This window comes from Pipistrellus kuhlii, unplaced genomic scaffold (genome assembly GCF_014108245.1).
Source record: "Pipistrellus kuhlii isolate mPipKuh1 unplaced genomic scaffold, mPipKuh1.p scaffold_m20_p_30, whole genome shotgun sequence".
Lineage (NCBI taxonomy): Eukaryota > Metazoa > Chordata > Mammalia > Chiroptera > Vespertilionidae > Pipistrellus > Pipistrellus kuhlii.
The window spans coordinates 2,666,371-2,688,267 of NW_023425530.1; the positions used below are offsets into that span (position 1 = coordinate 2,666,371).

At 41.3% G+C, this 21,897-nt stretch overlaps 1 protein-coding gene and 1 long non-coding RNA gene across 14 annotated transcripts in view; one reads left to right on the forward strand and one right to left on the reverse strand.

The window, feature by feature from the left end:
- Positions 1–21,897, reverse strand: part of RFX2 (regulatory factor X2) — a 91,914-nt gene that overhangs the window by 58,675 nt on the left and 11,342 nt on the right. The gene's annotated exons all lie outside the window — the stretch shown is intronic.
- On the forward strand, positions 744–21,814 carry LOC123653316. The gene is made up of 3 exons (XR_006743048.1): positions 744–819; positions 11,510–11,516; positions 21,803–21,814. It is a non-coding gene; the product is annotated as an uncharacterized LOC123653316 (long non-coding RNA).

Sequence of the window (21,897 nt, forward strand, 5' to 3'; positions counted from 1 at the left end):
TCAGCATGGACAATACAGACTTCGGGGCCAGATCAATCTTTGTGGGGCTATCCTGGGCACTAGTATGAGGAGCAGCATCCCTGGCCCCCAACTACTCGATGCCAAGAGCACCTTCTCTCCCTCAGTCATAGCAACAAAAGTCTTCATATATCACCCAACAGTGTCCCCTGGGGGGCAGGATCACCCCCACTGAGAACGGCTGGTTCAAGGCCATGGCCTAATTACACATGGAATTTCCAATTAGCCAAACCATTCTTCTTGCTCTGCGTTCTTGGTTCAGCTTCCTATCACACAGTTGTTCACACGTTTGGCTTTGGGACCAACTAGGCCTCCCTGAGAAAACCAAGTCTAGGTCTTAGTTGCCCTGTGACCACCTCCCAACCCCTCTCCTCACTCCTGGTCCCTCTAGCATGTTCCCCATAATGATCCTCCAGAAATATTTTGAAGTGAACGGGGACATGAGGTAGCTGCTGCTCAGGGCTGCCCACCAACACTGTCCACACAGGCTGAACACTGGCCTCCACCTTTGGCCAGTTATGTGTCCCCAGCTCCAGGTTTTGGGTGCAATCTCATCAGTGTCCTGCTTTCGGATTATACCTCATCCTCTTAGCAGCCTTTCTTTCCCTCTCACTTGCACCCAGGTTTCTATCTTTTTCCCTCTCTTCTGCACACTCTCCAGTAGGCGGGGAATGTGTGAGGCCATTGAAAATGTGGACAGTCAGGAGGCTGTCTTAACTTGTCCCCTCCTATTCCACCTCCCAAGTCTTCAGAGCAGCCCAGACAGCCCAAGGGTGGAGAAGCAAGGCAGGGAAAGGGACAGTCTCTCCTGGGTTCTGAGCCTGATAAACACCTGGAATAGGGGTCTCTGTCCTGATCCCCACCCCACCCATAGAGACAAGCAATGACCATGGGCAATGGGCAGTACCTCCATGACTGATTCAGGCAAAGAAGAGGCTGACTTCTTTCGTCCCACCAACATTGTATACGGACCTTTCCAATTTACCTCCTACTTCCCCTTCTGTCATCACTTTACTCTGAAATGTAAAAAGCAGAGATATGGCCTTGCTAAGAATCAAGAACTTCTTTAAATCAGAGTCCTGGGTCGGCTCTTAGAAATCACCCAGCCCAGCTCTTACCCAACGGGTAGAGGATTTACCCAATGATGGTTAAGCGGTTGGCCCAAGCTACAAAGCCTGATGTGGGGTAAAGTATTTTCATGGGAAATTTTAAAAAATAATTCATTTAAAAGAACATTTAAAAATGAGGAAATAATTCCTCAAAAATGACTTGCCCACAAATCATTTGGGACTGGGTGAGAAATAGTTTTACGGAATGCAGGGTAGCATTTCTATTAGAAGGATTTTACAACTACCCTCTGCAACAGGCTGCAGGCAGGACTGTGGATTCAAAAGAACCCTCTGGGGCGTCAGAATTCATATTGATTCCAGCAACACTTGCTGTAATTAGATCTTAATTTCTGCATCTAACAGGGCTGGTGGCTTAAGAACTTGCTTATTTGCTTCCCCCCCACCCCCAGCTTGCTTTTGCCTGTTCTAGTACACAAATGACACCCCATTATAAATTTCAGCTGTCAAAGACAGTTGGGAAACTTGTTCAGATACTTTAAATCATCCTAAGATGTTAGCTGGAATGCTGGCACGGAGTGCAATGAGCATTTTCTTGAAGCTACAGAGTGAAATGCCCTTAAAAAAAAAAAAGAGGAACATCCATATTACTAAAGCAAGTCTCACAGAAGGGCTGATTTACTGACCACAGGCTGCAGTGTTCTGATATGGGCGTCACTTTTGCGGCTGTTGCTGCGTTAGTCAGACAGATTGCACTCCAGGCGAATAAGGTAAGATCAAGTCCCCACCAAAAACCTGCACTGCCTAACATTTCTCAATTTATAGCCTTAATTGGTGGGCAGGGGAGGGGGCGGTGCTGAGAGGAGGGAAAGAAATGTGTCACCGGCTTTGAATGAAGTTCAGGGGCAGTGTTTACCTAAGCAACCAGCCCTGGTAAACAAACGCTATCTCTGGCGCCCAAGAGGAGGTGGGGGAGTGACACTATTATGATCAAACCCACCATGTGGCTGGCAGTGCCCACTAACAGGGTGAGAGTTTTCCAGTCCCCTATTAGTGGGAATACACCTGCTTCCCCTAATATAATATACAGATTCCCCTGAGGGTCAACAACTTCTTCAGAGGAATATTGATGAACCAGAAAGTTCTGAGTTCAGTTTCCATCACCGGCCAGCCTTACATCTGAATGTCTTTATGTGTGAGCAATCAGGGTTCAACTCCTGCCTTTCTAATATTCTTGGGCAGCAAGAATGAAAGCATCATGCTGAAGAGGGCTCCAGAAGTGGCTGCTCTCCAGGGACCTACGGTAGTAGGTTGGTCGGGTAGTGATTTTATGAACACAAGGAAGTAGATCAAAAAAAGAAATCCCACTGAAGACTGAAATGTCTCCATCTGAGAGCAGGCTAGGACAGAGTCAAATGGCTAAAAGTTTTTTCCCCCAACATCTCTTCTCAGTTTATATACAGGGTAAGATGTCAGCATGACAATATACTTTCTTCTAAGTAGACCCCAGGTGGACTCAGCTCTACCTGTCATGGCAGATCAAATACAAACATAATTTCATCATAGAAAAATACATGCAGATGTTCAATTAAAGCCCAGGAGTCTGCAGTCCTGGCGCTGCTTGGGCTGCTTGCCGGCCTTCATTGTTTGCTGAGTAACAACGGTTGCCAGGGACAACGCAGTCCACTCCCGTCTCCAAGAGCCTGTTGCTGGGCAACCGGGAGAATACTTCCCAAACCAAACAATGTCATCCCAGGAGCAATCCTCTCTATCTCACATTAACCAGATCTAAAAAAAAAACCCTCCCAAATATGTAATCTATTATTTTCAGAAGCCCTAAGAGAAAGGCAAATAATCTCTATAGTAACCGAGGAGAAAACAGTTTACCATATTTGTTCTGAAATAATAAAACCCGAGAAGGACCAACTTTGCCTCCATTAGCATCACAGGAGGGACTTCTTCAGTCTTTCCTAGTGCCAGAGGAGAAAGTGCCTTTTTCTACAAGAAGAAAGAATTCAACATCCATCAAACAGTGTAGGATAGTTCATAGCCCCACAGGGGCTGTAATTAGACAAACTAAACCTGAGGATTAAACTATTTGAATTAAGAATGTAAGAGAAATAGCTCCTAATTTATAAAGACGTTAGCAGACGTCAAGTACATACAAAATAGGTGCAAACTGAATCTTTGACTCAGCATTAAAAAGGCCTCCTGGGACTTTGCCGGAAGGAACTTACAGCATCTGGAGTCCCTTAGCCTGCTGCTCTTCCTGCCCCACTCAGGGAGGGAAGGACTTTTAGAGGAGGAAGCCAAGCCACACCAGAGGCCCCCAGATGGCAGGAGGACACAGCCCCAGAAAGAGGTGGAAAGAGGTGACAGGGAGGTCCCTAGCATTGGCCAATCTTGGCCCACAGGAAACACATACATACACACCACACACACACACACACACACACACACACACACACACACACACACCTTAAACTGAAAGCACATAGCCTTGGCTCTGTCCAGAGCAAATGCAGGCTGAGCCTGGGTTCTCTGTGGCTTTGGAACTGGCACAGGGAGCAAGCAGTACCCCATCTTACAAGGGGAGCATAGAGTTCTAAGTGGTTGGTCTTATTCTGGGAGTCAGAGCAATAGAATGGGAAACATATGGCTATAGCCACAAGGGATCCACATCTTATATGATAAAAGCATGTGACAAAACATGGCCTTTAAGATAGATACAATAGGTGCACAGAGACTTTGTTTTCTTAAGATAGCCTCTGAGAGGTGATCTTAAATAAACAGGAGGGAATCCGCATGTCTTCCTGAGGAGAAGAGAGTGAATACCATGTTGTTAGAATCTAAACCTGGGCTCCAGGGACATGAGAAATTTGAAGCTAGACCAGGGCCACTAACCAATGGAGAAGCGGTAACATGGAAGGTGACATGTCTCTAGGCCTGGAGGTGAGACCACCAGCAGCTAGAACCATGGAAGTCACTGCTTGGACAAAGCCCTAGGGCCACTTATGATTCTGCCTGGACTCCCTATCTGAAGGGAGGCTCTGACATGCAGCTGTGAAGACCCCAAACTCCATCTCTGAGAAGATTGACAAGGGGGGGCTCTTACTTGCATTATTCATTGATCTAAATTAAAAAAAAATTATTGACTGTTTAGCATGCCATGAGCCAGGCATTGGCCAGTAATCAAAACAGATACAATTCCTTCCCTAATGGAGCTTATATTCTAGTGGATAATGAGCAGGTGGGGTGGAGTGGTGGTAGTTACAGTTAACAAAATAAATAAGAAAAATAAATAGCATGTCAGGTGGTAATAGGTGCCAAAGAGAAAAATGGAGCAGGGATATAGAGTGCTGATATGGGGTGGGATTGGATTACAATTTTTAAAGGGTTGTATTACACAGTCCTCCCTGAGAAGATTCATTAAAGAGATGAAGAAACTGAAGAGCAGAGCTTAGAGAGAGTGTTCCAGTGGAGGGAACAACACTGCAGTGGAGGGAATAGCCAGTGTAAAGGCCCTGAGGTAGGACTATGCCTGGCTAGTGACTAAAGCTGAGTAAACCAGGAGACAAGGAGAAGACATAATCCATGCAGACTATACTATCATTTGAGATGTGGCTTTTGCTTATAGTGAAATCAAAGGGATCACAGGGTTTGAGATCAAGAATGATCAGATTTGACTTGCATTTTAACCAGGTCCCTCTGGCTGCCAGTAGAGAACAGAAAAGGGGTGAAAGCAGAGAGAGCAGTTAGGAGATTAATGTGATAATCTGGATGAGAGACATGGCCTGTCCTGGGAGACAGCAGTGGAGGGCTAGATTCTGGATAAATCCTGGAGGAATCACAGGATTTGCTGATGGGTTGGAGATGGAGTGTGAGAGAAAGGAGTTAAGAGTGTCTCAAAGGTTTTTGGCAATTAAAAAAATGAGATCAGGAAAACTGCAGAAATAGGCCTGAGGAACACCCAGGAGTTGAGTTTTATTATATATACAATATATATATATATATATATATATATATATATATATATATATATATATATATATATATATATATTTGAGAGGGGGGGAACATTGATCTTTATTGATTGAGATTTACTGATTTGAGAGAAAAATTGGCCCCCACACAAGCCCTGACGGGGAATTGAACCTGCAACCTGGGCATGTGCCCTGACCTGGAATTGAACCCACCACCCTCCGGTGTACAGGAGGATGCTCCAATCAACTGAGCCATGCTGGCCAGAGCAGGAGTTGAGTTTTAAAGGTGAGGTGTGGGAGGCTCTTAGATGCCCAATTTGGGATGCTGAGAAAGCAGGCAGATATATAAATGAAGGCCTGAGGGGCAAGAGGTAAGTTAGATACATCAGAATACAGAGAATATGGGCTGGAGCCATCAGTGTATAGATGATATAGGTTGGAGTCATCTATAGAGGATGTGGGCTAGAGCCATCAATGTATAGATGACCTATTATAAGACTGGCCCCTTCTACTATAAGAAGACACAGTGAGAAGTCTATAACCCGGAAGAGGGACTGACACCCTGATCTTGAACTTCCAGCCTTCAGAACTGGGCACAAAAAAATTTGTTGTTTATAAGCCACCCCAACCATGGTATTATGCACATATGGAAGGCAACTGATGGATGTTTTCTCTCATATCAATGTCTCTCTCTCTCTCTCTCTCTCTCTCTCTCTCTCTCTCTCTCTCTCTCTCTCTCTCTCTCTCTGCCTCTGCCTCTGCCTCTCTCTCTCCCTACCCCTCTCCTCTCTGGTATCAGTGAGCATATCCTCAGGTAAAGATTAATAAATAAATAAATAAATAAATAAATAAAATAAATAAAAGCTCCAGAGTCACATAGAAAAGTAAAAGTATATTTCTTGCTAAATCAGTTTTGAATTATGCCAGATCACCAAGAAATTTAACATAAGATAAATGAGGGAGGCCAAAGGTCTTGCAGTGAGAGTTTCAGAAACAGAGTTCTCCCGCTCTGGTCAATGAATGGACGTGGGCCAGCTCGAGAAGTGTCCACCTGTCTAGGGAAGGAAGGAAACGGAAGGAAACTTCTATTGCTTTTAGTGCTCACCAGTCTCTGGGGGAATGATAATATATCTCAATTGGCCCAGTACTGAAAATCTAGTCAAAGATCCTTCAGCAAGATCCAGGGAGCTCTGAGGACATGAAAACAAATCAGTGAGAGACAAAATGAGAAACATGTATCCCTTTTGTCATCTCCCTTCTCCTCATCTCAACCTTCCATCCAATCCTCTGAAAACAAAAGGACATTTTATTCTGTCCCTGTGAAAGTTTCAACCCCAAAGCAAAACTTCACAGAACTTTGACAAAATGGTTTTTACTGTTGTTGTTGAACTCATTATTTTAACTAAACTCAAAGAATGAAATCTTGGAGATATTTTATTTATTTTTAAATATATATATATATATTTTATTGATTTTACACAGAGAGGAAGAGAGAGGGATAGAGTTAGAAATGTCGATGAGAGAGAAACATCGACCAGCTGCCTCTTGCACACCCCCCACTGGGGATGTGCCCGCAACCAAGGTACGTGCCCTTGACTGATTTCGAACCTGGGACCTTTCAGTCCACAGTCCGACACTCTATCCACTGAGCCAAACTGGTTTTGGCTCTTGGAGATATTTTAGTTTTAAATCTAATTAATCCTAATTAATGCTAAGAAGATACATTGAAATTAATTCCATTTTAGAAAGACATTCTAATCAAAAGCTTGGGGGGGAAATGTAATTATTAAATTTAAGAGGGTATCATAAAACCTTGAAAATATTTTAGATGACCTTCCTATTCCATCAATATTAAGATGTCTTAATTTTTCTCAGCAAACACTTCCCACTGACATGGGGTTGACAAAGACCCTAGAGTGTGAAATGGGCAAGCAGCTCACAATGTCCAGACAAATGCTTAGCTTCCTCTGGTTCTGTTTTTGGTGTTTGCATTCCCAATTTTGCATTAAGTCAGCCCCCGAAGCAGAGCAAGAGATCATTTGGGGGGAGGGGGGAATAAATAAAATGATGTCGCTCTGCTTGAAAGGTGGAAAGAAACAGATGAGTACTGTGAGACGAAACTCAAGGAACAGTGAAGGGGCCTTTCCATCCTTCCCTCTCTCTCTTTGCTCTCACTCAGAATGTACCCTAGGACAAGCAGCCATCTTTCAAACCCTCCTGTGTGCCAATAGTGGTTCCAGTTCTCTTTGCTTCTGGAAGCCTAACAGCTGACATAACCTGCTGCCCAGTGATCATTACCACCATTACAATTTTTAAATTAAATTTATGGGGGTGACATTGGCTAACAGGATCATATAGGCTTCAGGTGTGGATTTCTATATTACATATAGAATATATCTATATAAGATAAATCATCTTCTGTCACCATATATTAGGTCTCCTTCACTCCTACCCCAACCCCTTTCTCTCTGGCAACCACCACACTGCTGTTGTGTCCACGAATTTGTTTTATATCCCACATATGAGTGAAATTATATGGTTTTTAACATTTTCTGCCTGACTTATTTCACTTAGCATAATATTCTCAAGGTCCATTCATACTGCAAATGGTAGTATTTCGTCTTTTCTAGTGGCTGAGTAGTATTCCATTGTGTATATGCACATCATCTTTATCCAATCTTTTACCATTGTTACATTTGAATAGCATTTATTATTACAATAACATGTCTTTTTAAGATAAATATTTGAGATTTCTACCCACATGAAATTTGAAAGAATCTGAATTAAGGAAAAAAGGTTGAGTTATAAAAACCCCATTAAAGCTTATTTACTACACTAGAATAATGAAGATGCAACTGCATTTCTAGGTAAATCAAATCCTCTTCTTTATTATGCAAATTTCAAGTTTAAGATTAGATTAAATGTGGATACTGATCTCAATAATTTGGGCTAAACGTTACTCATTGGGGAGCTATAGCATCTATCTGCCTAGGCTATTGCTCAGCCCATGCTGTGTAAGATAACATCTGTGACAATGCAGGACGCCAGCAGGACGCTGCCAGAATCTTCTCTCTAGCAAATACAGTGTGTGGTTTGTCCTTACATACACATGAATGATGTGGACAACCACAGGCTTTTTTTGTCAACTGCTGGGTAAGCTTGCCCTGGGACAGCAGGAGTTCTGGACAGTGCCTGGCTAAAGGTCAATTCTCAGGAAGATAGAAGATGAGTGAGGGGCAGCAGCCCCACCCAAAGTGACTGGTATTGGCCAGCACACATCGACTTCCATTTCTTCATCCATAAATGGAGAAAATAAATTCTGTCTTCCTCTATGGGTATTTGTATTAAATAAAATGAAGCCTACCAAACATGGGGTTTAACTGTCAAACCAGCACATAGTAGGTGCTCAATAAATGCTAATTAGTCATTGTTGTAATCCACTCCAGTATATAGGACCAAGATCAATTGCTGTTTTTGCCTATTTAAATATCTGAAGCTCTAAAAGCAGTTATTTGCTATTTGGGGTTTCAAAAACAAATAAGTGTTACAAGTTCTTGGGGGAGCACCTCATGCTATGTGCTTTATTCCAGGGTATATTTGGGCCCAATACTTAATACTCATTTCTCTCCCGTTATCAGGCCAAATATAGCAGCTCTTCTTCCAAATTGATACTGCTGCATTACTTTCAGAAAGATTACATCTTATCAGCTTCCTTTCCTTCTCAGAAATTCTGCCCTTCCATAAGACCTCAAAGCATGTACAGTACACTTTCCATAGCTGAATGTCTCATAATTGCTTGACAATTGGTGACGAAGGCAGACTGTGTCTAGTGCCGTCCTTCCAGTGAGAGAGCGAGCTGATGAGATTATTTGATTTCCCATAAGGAGATCCCCTTTGCTTTCTGTCCTTTGCTTCAAGTTTCTGGGGTTTGCATCATTAGACCACTGGCTTTGCCAATGCCTTCTCCAGCACTAATTCAAAGAAGGTGAGGGCTCCTGGAGTGTCCTCCCTGAGCATGTGCAAGGGAGGCAAATGCAGAGCCAGGCAGCACCAGCTTCTGGGCGAGGGGTAGAGAATTCTTGCCTGGAACAGGGGACCCTCAAAACTCAGGGTCAGAGAATGAAGTCCTAAATGGAAGCAGTGTCTCCCTTCTCCCTCAGAATTTATCTTATAGAAATACACATGTCCAGTAATACACAAGGGACATGGTCACATGAATACTGTATACCAATGTTCATGACAGCATGATTCACAATAGCCCCAAAGTACAAACAACCCACATGTCCATCAGCTGATGAAACAAGATGTGGTCCATTCATACACTGGAGTATTACTCAGCCATGAAAAGGAGTGAAGCTCTGACACTCATTACAACATGGATAAACCCTGAAAACATGACATTCAGTGAGAGAAGCCTGACAAAAAAGGCCACACATGCCAAAACCGGTTTGGCTCAGTAGTAGAGCATCAGTCTGCGGACTGAAGGGTCCCAGGTTCGATTCCGGTCAAGGGCATGTACATTGGTTGCAGGCACATTCCCGGTAGGGGGTGTGCAAGAGGCAGCTGGTCGATGTTTCTCTCTCATCGATGTTTCTAGCTCTCTATCTCTCTCCCTTCCTCTCTGTAAAAAATCAATAAAAATATTTTTTTAAAAAGTAATTCCATTTATGTGAAATGTCCAGAACAGGCAAATCCACAAAGACAGAAACCAGATTAGTGGTTGCCAGGAGCTGAAGAAGGGAGATAGGGAGTGAATGTTAGTGGAGATAATGTTAGTGGAGATGATGAGATTTCTTTTTGGGGTGGTGTGATGTTCTGGAATTAAGAAGTGATGGCTGCACAACTCTGTGGATATACTAAAAACTACTGGACTGTATACCTTATATGGGTCAACTTCATGGTACATGAAATATATCTCAATAAAATTGTAAAAAATCTAATGTATGTGAACAACATGTCTCTGGTAGCATTATTATAAGTCACCAAAAAGTAGAAACAATTTAAATGTTTATCAATAGAAAAATTATTAAATAAATAATGATACATCCCTGCTGTATACTTTAATACCATTAAAAAGTATGAGGTATATGCTCCAGTTTGGCTCAGTGGATACAGCATTGCCCTGCGGACTGAATGGTCCCAGGTTTGACACAGTCAAGGGCATGTACCTTGGTTGCAGGCTCGATCCCTGGCCCTGTCAGGGCGCATGCGGTTGATGTAGACACATCAATGTTTCTCTCTGCCTCTCCCGTTTCATTACACCCTTTCTGAAAATCAGTGGGAAAATATCCTCCCTTGAGGATTAACAACAACAAAAGAATGAGGTACGTTCTCCAAGATATGCAGTGCCTGCCACACAGCAGGTTCTCAAATATTTGTAGAATCTATGCATGTGTGTAAACGTATACCCCAAAAGGTGAACATGAATGTATGTAAACTTAAACTAGAAACAAACAAGAATGGAACAAAGTGAATTTACTGAGTGCCAGGCACTAATGTAGGCTCTGAACATTCAAAGATAAGTCAGATAAAAACCCTGCTGTGGGGAAGCTGACATGCTTATTCAGGGGAGTCAGACAAAAGACAAGACACCAGATATACAAGGTGATTGTAGAGAGATCGGGGCTGGGACAAAAGAAGACAGCAGAGGAACAGAACTGAGACAGTGGTGGGGAGGGGCTCCCAACCTCTCAATATGCTGGCTGGACCTGTCCTGAGCAGAAGCCAATCTGGGTAGATGTGAGAGAGAACATTCCAGGTACAGGGAATAGTAGGTGCAAAGGCCCTGGGGCAGGGAAGCAGGCTGTCCAGAGAGGTCAGCAGACATCCTGAGGGCATGGCCACAAGTCTGGATTTTATTACACTTCCTGAGAGAAGCCCAGGGTGAAGATACAATATGGTCTTACTTATGTTTTTAAAACAGCATACATTTTAGAGAATTAGAAAAAATGAAAACAGGAAAACCAGGGAGGAAGTTCCCTGGCATGTACTATGTTATGATTTTAATAATGATTAATACTTCTTAGGTTCTTAGTTGAGCTTCTTAAGACATATATGGCAGCTGGGCAGAAAATACATCATTTTACAAAAGAAGCCTAGTCAAGTCAGCCCAGTAAATGAAGGGCTAAATAATTAAGCATTTAATTAATAGAAAAGTTAATGATGGCTTCTACAATTTTGAAGCAGGTAATTATATACTCAGTCAATCATCATAGCCCAAGAGCATCAATGTGCTTTTCAATTCAGTGTGAACTGTCCCTATTGACTTATAAAGGCCATTATCTAAAAATTAAATAATTTATGAGTGTATACTCATTTTTTTAAAGGCACATAAAAAAGTTGACAGAGGAAATAGATCTGTAATTTGGTTATAGTTATTTGCTCTTAGGGACTAATATAGTAAATTGATTTCAATCGGGTTGGCAAAATTTTTCCTTAAAGGGCCAGAGTGTTTTTTGCTCCATGGGCCATAGGATTATCTGTCACTATTTCTAGAAAGTCACCATAGACAGTAAGTAAGAAATGAGTGTGGCTGCCTTCATGCCCTTTGGAACACTACTAAAGCCTGAGGCAACAGGGGGGGGAGGGCTTTGTCTTTATTTAAAATTTTTATATTTTGCTCACTGTGGATATCTTGATTTTTAAAAATACTGCATTTAAAATATTTTTTATCTTGATGACTTGAGTTTTTTGGCACCACCTACCCCTTAAATTTGTGTCCAAGATGAATGCCCACTTGACTTGTCTTACCCTAGTCCCAGCCCTGGAGCTGTCCAATAAAACTTTATGGACTTTGAATTTTTATTTTCATATAATTTTTATGCATCATAAAACATTCTTTTGTTTTTTCCCCCCAACCATTTGAAAATGCAAAAAATATTTTCAGTGTGAGGCTTACACAAAAACAGGCATCGTGCCAGATTAGGCCCCAGGGTTAGTTTGCTGACTCTGTGTTAGATGGTCATTTAAAAAGCATTTCTTAGTTGTATTCACATTCACAGAAAAACAACTGCTATTTAGTGTTTTTTGTTGATTACCCAGAGGACTATCAAAGGACTCTGAATAAATTAGTCCTATTGTCTCCTTTCTGAAATCCCTGCCAAGGTTGTTTCTCATTCTTTGCTCACCCCCAGGTCCCCAAATGCACCAGCACACATGTCCAGAGCATGACTATGTACAAGATAGATTTTTAGGGTCTTCACTAGATCTGTGATCCTATGATTCAGCAGGAGAAGTGGGACTTAGCAGATGGAAACTAAGAAAAACACACCTCTTTAATGTAACACTGGGAAATAGAATCTGAGATATTTATTAGTTATTTTTAATTGTGGTAAAATATATATAACAAAAATTTATCACTTTAACCATTTTTAAGTGTACAGTTCAACTGCATTAAGTACAGTCACATTGTTAGACAAACATCACTCCCATTCATTTCCAAAACTTTTTTCATCTTGCAAAAGTAAAACTCTGTATGCACTGAATATCCTACTCAATAGCCCTTGGCACCCATTCTACTTTGTCTCTGAATTTGACTCCTCTAAGAACCTTCTGTGAGTGGAGTCATACAATACTCATCCTTTTGTGACTGGATTACTTCACTAACAAGGTTCAATCATGTTGTAGCAGTTGTCAGAATTTCCTTCCTTTTCAAGGATGAATAATATTCCATTGTGTGGATGGACCACATTGTGTTAGTGGTGTTTATCCATAATCTACACTAATAAAAGAGAAATACACAAATTGACTCTCACTTCATAACACCCACCAGCCAATCAGGAGTGAGTATGCAAATTAACCTGACAAATATTGTGGTGCCCTCCTCCCCCAGCTGCTCTGGGCCTCTAGCCAGCATGCATACAGGTGTGGAGCAGACAGGCGGGGCAAGACACCTGCTATGCAGGAGGCAGGCAGGGGGGTGGAGGGAGCTACAGGAGCCGAGACTGAGGGTGGTGGCCAGAGCGAAGGCCTGGGTCCCAGGTGCTGGAGGAAAACCAGTGCTGGCCTATTGCACGAAGGAAGGCCTGTTGCACAAATCTTCATGCAGCAGGCCTCTAGTCCATCAATGAACACTTGGATTGATTCCACCTTTTGGGTAATATGAATAATGCTGTTCCAAACATGGGTGTGCAGAGATCTGTTTAAGAATCTAAGTCAGTGGTAGGCAAACTCATTAGTCAACAGAGCCAAATATCAACAGTACAACGACTGAAATTTCTTTTGAGAGCCAAATTTTTTTTTATTTTAATATATTTTATTGATTTTTATACAGAGAGAAAGGAAGAGAGATAGAGAGTTAGAAACATCGATGAGAGAGAGTCATCGATCAGCTGCCTCTTGCACACCCCCTACTGGGGATATGCCCGCAACCAAGGTACATGCCCTTGACCGGAATCGAACCCGGGACCCTTCAGTCCCCAAGCCGACGCTCTACCCATTGAGCCAAACCGGTCCCGGCGAGAGCCAAATTTTTAAAACTTAAACTTCTTCTAACACCACTTCTTCAAAATAGACTCACCCAGGCCATGGTGTTTTGTGGAAGAGCCACACTCAGGGAGCCAAAGAGCTGCATGTGGCTCATGGGCCACAGTTTGCCAAGCGCAGCTCTAAGTATCTATCCAGAAGTGAGACTTCAGGATGATATAGTAGTTTTATATATATTTTGAGGAACCGCCATACTGTTTTCTACAGAAGCTGCACCATTTTACTTGCCCACCAGCCATGCACAAGGGTTTTAACTTCTACACATTGTCACCATCATATTATTTTTTCTGCTTTTTAAAATAAGTCATCTAATTATGTAAAACTGGCATTTCATTGTGATTTTTTTCATTTTAATGATTAGTGATTTTGAGCTCCTTTTCATGTACTTATTGACTATTTGTATTTTCTTTGAAGAAGTATCTAGTCAAATATTTGTCTATTTCTTAATCAAGTTATTTGTTTGTTTTTTTTATGTTGAATTGTAGGTGATCTTTATATAGTCTGAATATTAATCCTCAATTAGACATATGATTTGCAAACATTGTTTCCCATTCCATGGGTTGCTTTTACTCTGTTGATAGTGTCTTGTGATGGATAAAAGTTTTTAATTTTCATTAAGTCAAATTTATTTTTTCCTTTTGTTGTCTCTGCCTTTGGTGTTATATCCAAGGAATCACTGCTGAATCCAATGTCATGAAGATCCTCCCCTCCCCCAGGTTTTCTTCTATGAATTTTATAGTTTTAGCTCTTACACTGAGGTCTTTGATGCATTTTGAGTTAGTCTTTTTATATGGTGTAAGTCAAGGGTCCAACTTCATATTACTGTATTTGGATATGCAGTTTTCCAACATCATTTGTTGAAAAGACTGTCCTTTCCCCCACTGAATGGTCTTGGTACCCTTAAAGTAAAATATTATAAACAAGTAAATAAGTTAAGCAACAAAACACAAAGATCTACTCTTGCCAGAGAGAGCACCTGAAAAGTGAATTTGTAAAAGAAGCTGACATACATTCTAGAGAATACTCAGAAGGTGGTAGTTTGCCTAATCAAATGACTAAAGCAGGATCCTATAATTGGGTCCATGGATTCATGAGGGTGTGCTTCAGGGAGCCCATGAACCTGAACTTGAACATGAAATGTAAGTGGGATGATATACACATGTCTATGCCTGTTTTTCTGGGGGAAAAATTCCCAACGTTCATCAAACTTTGAAAACAGTCCTGAAGAAAGATTAAAAACTACTGGTGAGCTGAAGCCAGTTTGGCTCAGTGGATAGAGCATCGGCCTGCGGACTGAAAGGTCCCAGATTTGATTCCGGTCAAGGACATGTACATTGGTTGCGGGCACATCCTCAGTAGGGGATGTGCAAGAGGCAGCTAATCGATGATTCTCTCTCATCGATGTTTCTAACTCTCTGTCCCTCTCTCTTCCTCTCTGTAAAATATCAATAAAAATAAAAATAAAATAAAAAGAACTACTGGTGATATATGTTTTTTTATGGCATTTTTGGAGGGTGGGGAGTCTGCTTTTAACTTAAGTTCATGAGTTCAAGAATTCCAGTTTTTAAATGTTTTTATTTAAAAAAAAATTTATAGAGAGAGGAAGGGAGAGGAAGAGAGAGAGAGAAAAAAATCAATGTTGAGAAACATCTATCAGTTGCCTCCAGTGTGTACCCCCACTGGGAACCGAACCTGCAATCTGGGTATGTGCCTTGATCAGGAATCGAACTGGTGATCTTTCAATGATTTCAAAGTCAACCAACTGAGCAATACCAGCCATGGCAAGAATACCAGTTTTAGATGAGACTCATTGTATAATGCAGGCAGCTCAGTAGTCTTTAGAAGTAAGTGACACAATTAATTTACTTTCTAGAGGAGGGGCAAATTGGTGTCAGTGGGTCCCCAATCACATATGGAGATGTAACCAGGTGAGACAGTCACAGGAGATATGCCCGTCTTTAGTAGGAAGCCACAGTCTGAAGGCAGCTAGACTTCTTTCCCACACTCTATATTTAGGAATTTCAACAGTTCAGGAAGGGATCATGCTGATAGTTAGCTGTATCTTCACTGACCACCTTGGCAACACCTAACACACAGGCCACCAAGCAGAGGAACTGCCACAGATTTGAGGAACCCTGAAACAGAATTGTCTGCCAGTGGGGAATAAAAAAGAGAAAGGAGAAGTCATGGTCTTTTCTAGGGTTTATCCTAAACTTTACCAAGGATGCAAACTTAATTTGCCATCTTTGTTAGACAACATTGATAACTCCCATGTCAAGAGGGTTAAGATGAATCATTCTTATATTCTTATCCCAGAGGACCATACCAAGACATATCATAATTAAAATGCCAAGAGCAAAAGACAAAGAGAGAATATTAAAAGCAGCAAGAGAAAAACAGTTACCTACAAGGGAGCACCCATACAACTGTTAGCTGATTTCTCAACAGAAACTTCAGGCCAGATGGGAGTGGCAAGAAATATTCAAAGTGATGAATAGCAAAAACCTACAACCAAGATTACTCTACCCAGAAAAGCTATCATTCAGAATTCAAGGTCAGATAAAGAGCTTCACAGATAAGAAAAAGCTAAAGGAGTTCATTACTGTCAAGCCAGTATTATATGAAATGCTGAAAGGTATTCTTTAAGAAGAGGAAGAAGAATAAAAAAGTAAAGATAAAAATTATAAACAACAAATACATATCTATCAACAAGTGAATCTAAATATCAAGTGAAGAAAAAATCTGGTGAACAGAATAATCTGGTGAATATAATAGAATCAGGGGCATAGAAAGGTAGTGGACTGACAATCCTGGGGGGGGAGGGGAAGCGGTGTGGGGGTGTGGGAAGAGACTGGACAAATATCATACACCTATGGATGAGGACAGTGGGGGGGGGGGTATGGACATGGGGTGGGATGGGAACTGGGTGGAGGGGAACTATGTGTGTGTGGGGGAACAACTGTAATAATCTGAGCAGTAAAGACTTATTAAAAAATAAAATAAAATCAACATTCATGTTTATTTATTTATATGTTTATTGACTTCAGAGAGGAAGGGAGAGGGAGGGAGGGAGAGAAAGAGAAACATCAATGATGAGAATCACTGATCTGCTGCTTCCTGCATGCCCCCTACTGGGGACTAAGTCTGCAACCCAGTCATGTGCCCTTGACAGAAATTGAACATGGGACCCTTCAGTTTGCAGGCCAATGCTCTATCCACTGAGCCAAACTGGCTAGGCCCCAATAGCAATTATTTTAAGTGTTGTGAGTCAGATGATCTCTGTCAAGACTACTCAACTCCTCTGTCATAGGGTACCAGCCACCATAGACAATATGTACACAAATGAACATTGACTGGTGCCAATAAACTTTATTGACAGACTCCAAAATGTGATTTCATATAATTTCATATGTTCTATATAAAAATCATTTAAAAATATAAAAAGTCAGTCTTAACTCTTAGCTGTACAAAATCAGGTAGTTGGTTTGATTTAGCCCATGGACTGCTGACCCTAAACTAGACTCAAACATTTAGATGCGTATCTCTGAAAGAGAGCCTAAAATAATTCTGGATAAATAAATGGATAGGTATCAAAGAGCCCATATAATTATAGCTGGCCCTCTGTATCCATCAATTTTGCATCTCCAGATTCAAACAACTTTGGATATAAAATATTCCAAAAAGAAAAAGAAATCCCAGAAAGTTCCAAAAAGCAAAACCTGAATTTGCCACATACTGAGCATTACACTGAATCTTCATAAATTAAATGAAATGTGGCACATCCTGCTGCAATGTAGCCTATATGCAAATATAGGTTATGTGCAAACACTATACTGCTTTATATAAGGGACTTGAGCACCCAAGCATTTTTATATTCCTGAGGTTCCAGGACCAAACCCCCTGTGGCTTCTAAGGGACAACTATACAAAGAATATTCTAGAAATCTCAGTGTCCAGAGGGTCAAGGACACTTTGAGAGTGAAGATCAACATCCCCCTGTCATGTCTCCCTCCTAAAGAAGGAAGATATAGGATTTCAGGAAGTATCTGTAAATGTGGGTGACCACAAGCCAGAGTTGGATCCATGTTACAAGAGAGAGAAGATATCCCTCACGTCCTGTCAGTTCTCACACTCTCTCCTCACCACCACTGTGCTCTGATGTGTCTTGCACCTTCATGATTCAGGGTTTTTGGGCATTTCACAGAGAAAGAAAAACTTTTGGATGCAAAAATATTGTAGATGTTACCTTTGGATAGACATTTCTTCAAAGAAGATGTACAAACACTAATAAGCAGATGAAGAGATGCTCAACATTGTTCATCATTTGGAAAATGAAATAAAAAACCACAACAAGGTATTACTTCACATCTATCGATAGTAGATTGGCTATAATAAAAACAAGGGAAAATAATAAGTGTTGGTGAGGATGTGGAGAAACGGAAACCCTCCTACACAGGTGGTGGGAGAGAAAAATGGGCAGCTCCTATGGAAAACATCTGGCAGTTCCTCAAGAAGGTAAACACGGAGTTCCATATGACCTGGCAATCCCACTTCTAGGTGTTTACTACCTAAGAAAAATGAAAACCTATGCTCATACAAGAACTTTCCACAAATGTTCATAGCAGCAATATTCACAACAGACAAAAAGAAACAACTCAAATGTCCATCACAAATAAATGGGTAAACAAGTGTGGTCCATCCACACATTGAAATATTTTTCAGTCAAAAAAGGGAAGGAAGCACTGACACTCATTACAACATGAACTTCAATACATTATGCTCCATGGAAGAAGCCAGTCACAAAAGAAGCCACATATTAATGATAGCATTTATAGGAAATGACCAGAACAGGCAAATCCAGAAAAGATTAATGGTTGTTAGAGATGGGGATTGGGAGTGACTACTACTGGGCACAGGGTTTGTGTAGGGGTGATTTAGAATAAGATTATGATGGTTGCATTATATTTTGAATATCATAAAAGCCACTGAATTATATTTCAAAATTGTGAATTTTTGCCTAGCCGATGTGGCTCAGTGGTTGAGCGTCAATCCCTGAACCAAGATATCACTGGTTCCATTACAGACCAGGGCACATGCCCAGATGGTGGGTTCAATCCCCAGCAAGGGGCATATAGGAGGCAGCTGACTGATGATTCTCATCATTAATGTTTCTATCTCTCTATCCTTTTCCCTTCTTTTCTCCCTAAAAATCAATAAGAACATTAAAAAAAGAAATGTGCATACCATTAAAAAAATTGTGAATTTTATGTAGTTATGAATTTTATTTTAATTTAAAAAAAAACTCAGCAAGCATTGACAAATGCCAGAGAAGAAGAAAAACAGATGATATATAACCTAAAATGGTCCCTATATTCTTTTCTTTACCTAAGAAGAACTGAAATATGATGTTGGTTGAAATGAGAAAGTTAAGCCTGAGGACTTGGTCAAAATTTTTAAAGTTTTTAGAAATAAACTTTGTTTATAAACAAAATACCCCCAACACACTATACTAGTGAGACTTTCTTTTTTTTCTTTTTTTAAATATATTTTTTTACGGAGAGAAAGGGAGAGAGATAGAGAGCTAGAAACGTCGATGAGAGAGAAACATCGACCAGCTGCCTCTTGCACACCCCTTGCCGGGGATGTGCCCGCAACCAAGGTACATGCCCTTGACCGGAATCTAACCCAGGACCTTTCAGTCCGCAGATCGACACTCTACCACTGAGCCAAACAGGTTTCGGCGACTAGTGAGATTTTCTATTTGAAAACCTCGAGTGACAATGGTAGTGGTGGTGATATGTAAAAAAAAAAAAAATGCCAAAACATTTGGTTAGACATGTCCTGTAAAGAAGAACCAACAGAGGGAGCAATGAATGAGGAATGAACAGCTAGGGTAGGCATTTCACCCTTAGAAATTTGAAACCAGAATATGTTTCAGTTCAGGAGTCAAAGAATTAGAGACTTTATGGCCAAAAGCCCTATGAAAATATCATCATTAGAGAATAAAGGAGCAGGTAGTTTTTTAGAAGATTCTATATTCATGAAAACTAAAAAAGAAAACCAGATTAGGTTAGTGTCTCAGAAGTCTCAAAGGATGTTAAAAAGAAAAATATCCTTATTCAAATTGTTTTCCATTGAATTTAAAGTAGAAGAAAAACTCGCATTAGGGATGGATGACTTCATCTACAATTAGAGCATCAGAATTCTGGTTTTAAATTGTTTGCAGAGAGAAAACGGTCTTCACTATAATGAGAAGTCACCTACATGAGGAAGTTCAACAGCAGGACCTAGAGACAGCAGCAGCAGACCTACAACAGGAGCTCGGGTCCCTTTGCTGGCACATGGAGGACAATGGCCCGATTCGGCAGATTATGGATGGAGAGTGGCCCAGAGGTTGTATGCCGGACTGCTAGGTCAGGTTTCTGCTGGGAAGGCAGCAGAAGGAATGCTTTGGTGGAGTATCAAGGTAGCAAAGAGTTGAAAGCCATATATCCATGGGGAATTCAAAGGAAAGGGAAATGGTGTTGCTATGTGAGAATTGGCTCAGAGTCAAGGCAACAAGCGTGAACCTGTATGGGCACAAATCAGCTCCGAGGCAGGGCCTCCCCCAGAGGTATACACAGGCATGGGCACAGCTCTGGTGAGAGACTGGGGCTAGTCTGGCTCACGAAGGCTGTGAAATGGGCAGAGCAGAATTGACTAGAAAGTAGGGACTGGTCTAGGGCGGCTTTCTCTCAGAGATGCTTACAGTGATTATGGCAGAACACTGAGACTTGGGGGCCTCTTAGCGTAGGGCTGAGGATCAGCCATTGCTGTTTGCTCGGCCCTGTGGATTCCCTGAGACCCCGCCCCACTCAAGCTATGCACAGAGGCTTTTGCATATGAATGGCCTGGTCCTTTCAAATCTAGACTTACCTAACAAAACTGCAGCTAAGTCAGAAAGACCCAGAACATCCAAAAGATGGCCCAAGGCCCCACAAAAACCTGCACTGCTTCACAGCTGGGTCTCATCTGGGCACTTCCAAAACCCAAACAAAGAAGAGGAATCTGCAGATCTCTCTGTAACTCCTGCTGGGTGGTCTCAGGCAGAGGCTAAATTTGCACCCCCTTAGAGATCCTATACCCAGAGTGGGTATCCAATATATCAGAGTGGGACCATCCAGATTATAACTCCTCAAATCCATAAGGGACACACTCAAGGGGCAGACTCAATGAGCACCAAAGCCCCACTGAAGCAAGTCTTGCCCCATAAAGGTGTCTCCAGCACAGAAGTTCTCCCATCATAGACAGCTGATTCTCACAGACAATTGGCCTGCAGGTCAATTCCTCCCAGTGATACCAACAACAACCAAGGCTTAACAACAACAAGACTGTGCACACAGCCCACAAAGGGGTGCGCCAAGAGTATTCACCTCAGGTAACTGGGGAGGCTGAGCCACTGGGCCCTGTAGGACATCTAGCACACAAAGCCACTCTATCAACTCAGGGAAGCAGCCAAAATGCGAAGACAAAGAAACAGGTCACAAATGAAAGAAATGGAGGAAAGCAAACTACTGGATATAGAATTAAAAACCACGGTTATAAGGTTTTTCAATAATTTTCTAGAAACTGCGGGAAATTTCATGAGACCCTTGAGGATATGAAAAAGGACCAACTAGAAATTAAGCATACACTGACTGAAATAAAGAATAATATACAGAGATCCAACAGCAGACTAGAGGATTGCAAGAATCAAGTCAAAGATTTGAAATATGAAGAAGCAAATACATCCAACTGGAAAAGCAAAAAGAATCCAAAAATATGAAGATAGTATAAGAAACCTCTGGGACAACTTCAAGTGTACCAACATCCGAATTATGGGGGTGCCAGAAGAAGAGAAAAAGCAAGATATTGAAAACCTATTTGAAGAAATAATGACAGAAAATTTCCACCATCTGGTGAAAGAAATAGACTTACAAGTCCAGTAAGCGCAAAGAACCCCAAACAAAAGGAATCCAAAGAAAACCACACCAAAACATATCATAATTAAAATGCCAAGAGCAAAAGACAAAGAGAGAATATTAAAAGCAGCAGGAGAAAAACAGTTAGTTACCTACAAGTACCCATATGACTGTCAGCTGATTTCTCAACAGAAACTATGTAGACCAGAAAGAAGTGGCAAGAAATATTCAAAGTGATGAATAGCAAGAACATACAACCAAGATTACTCTACCCAGCAAAGTTAACATTCAGAATTGAAGGTCAGATAAAGAGCTTCATAGATAAGAAAAAGCTAAAGGAATTCATCACCGTCAAACCAGTATTATATGAAATGCTGAAAGGTATTCTTTAAGAAGAGGAAGAAGA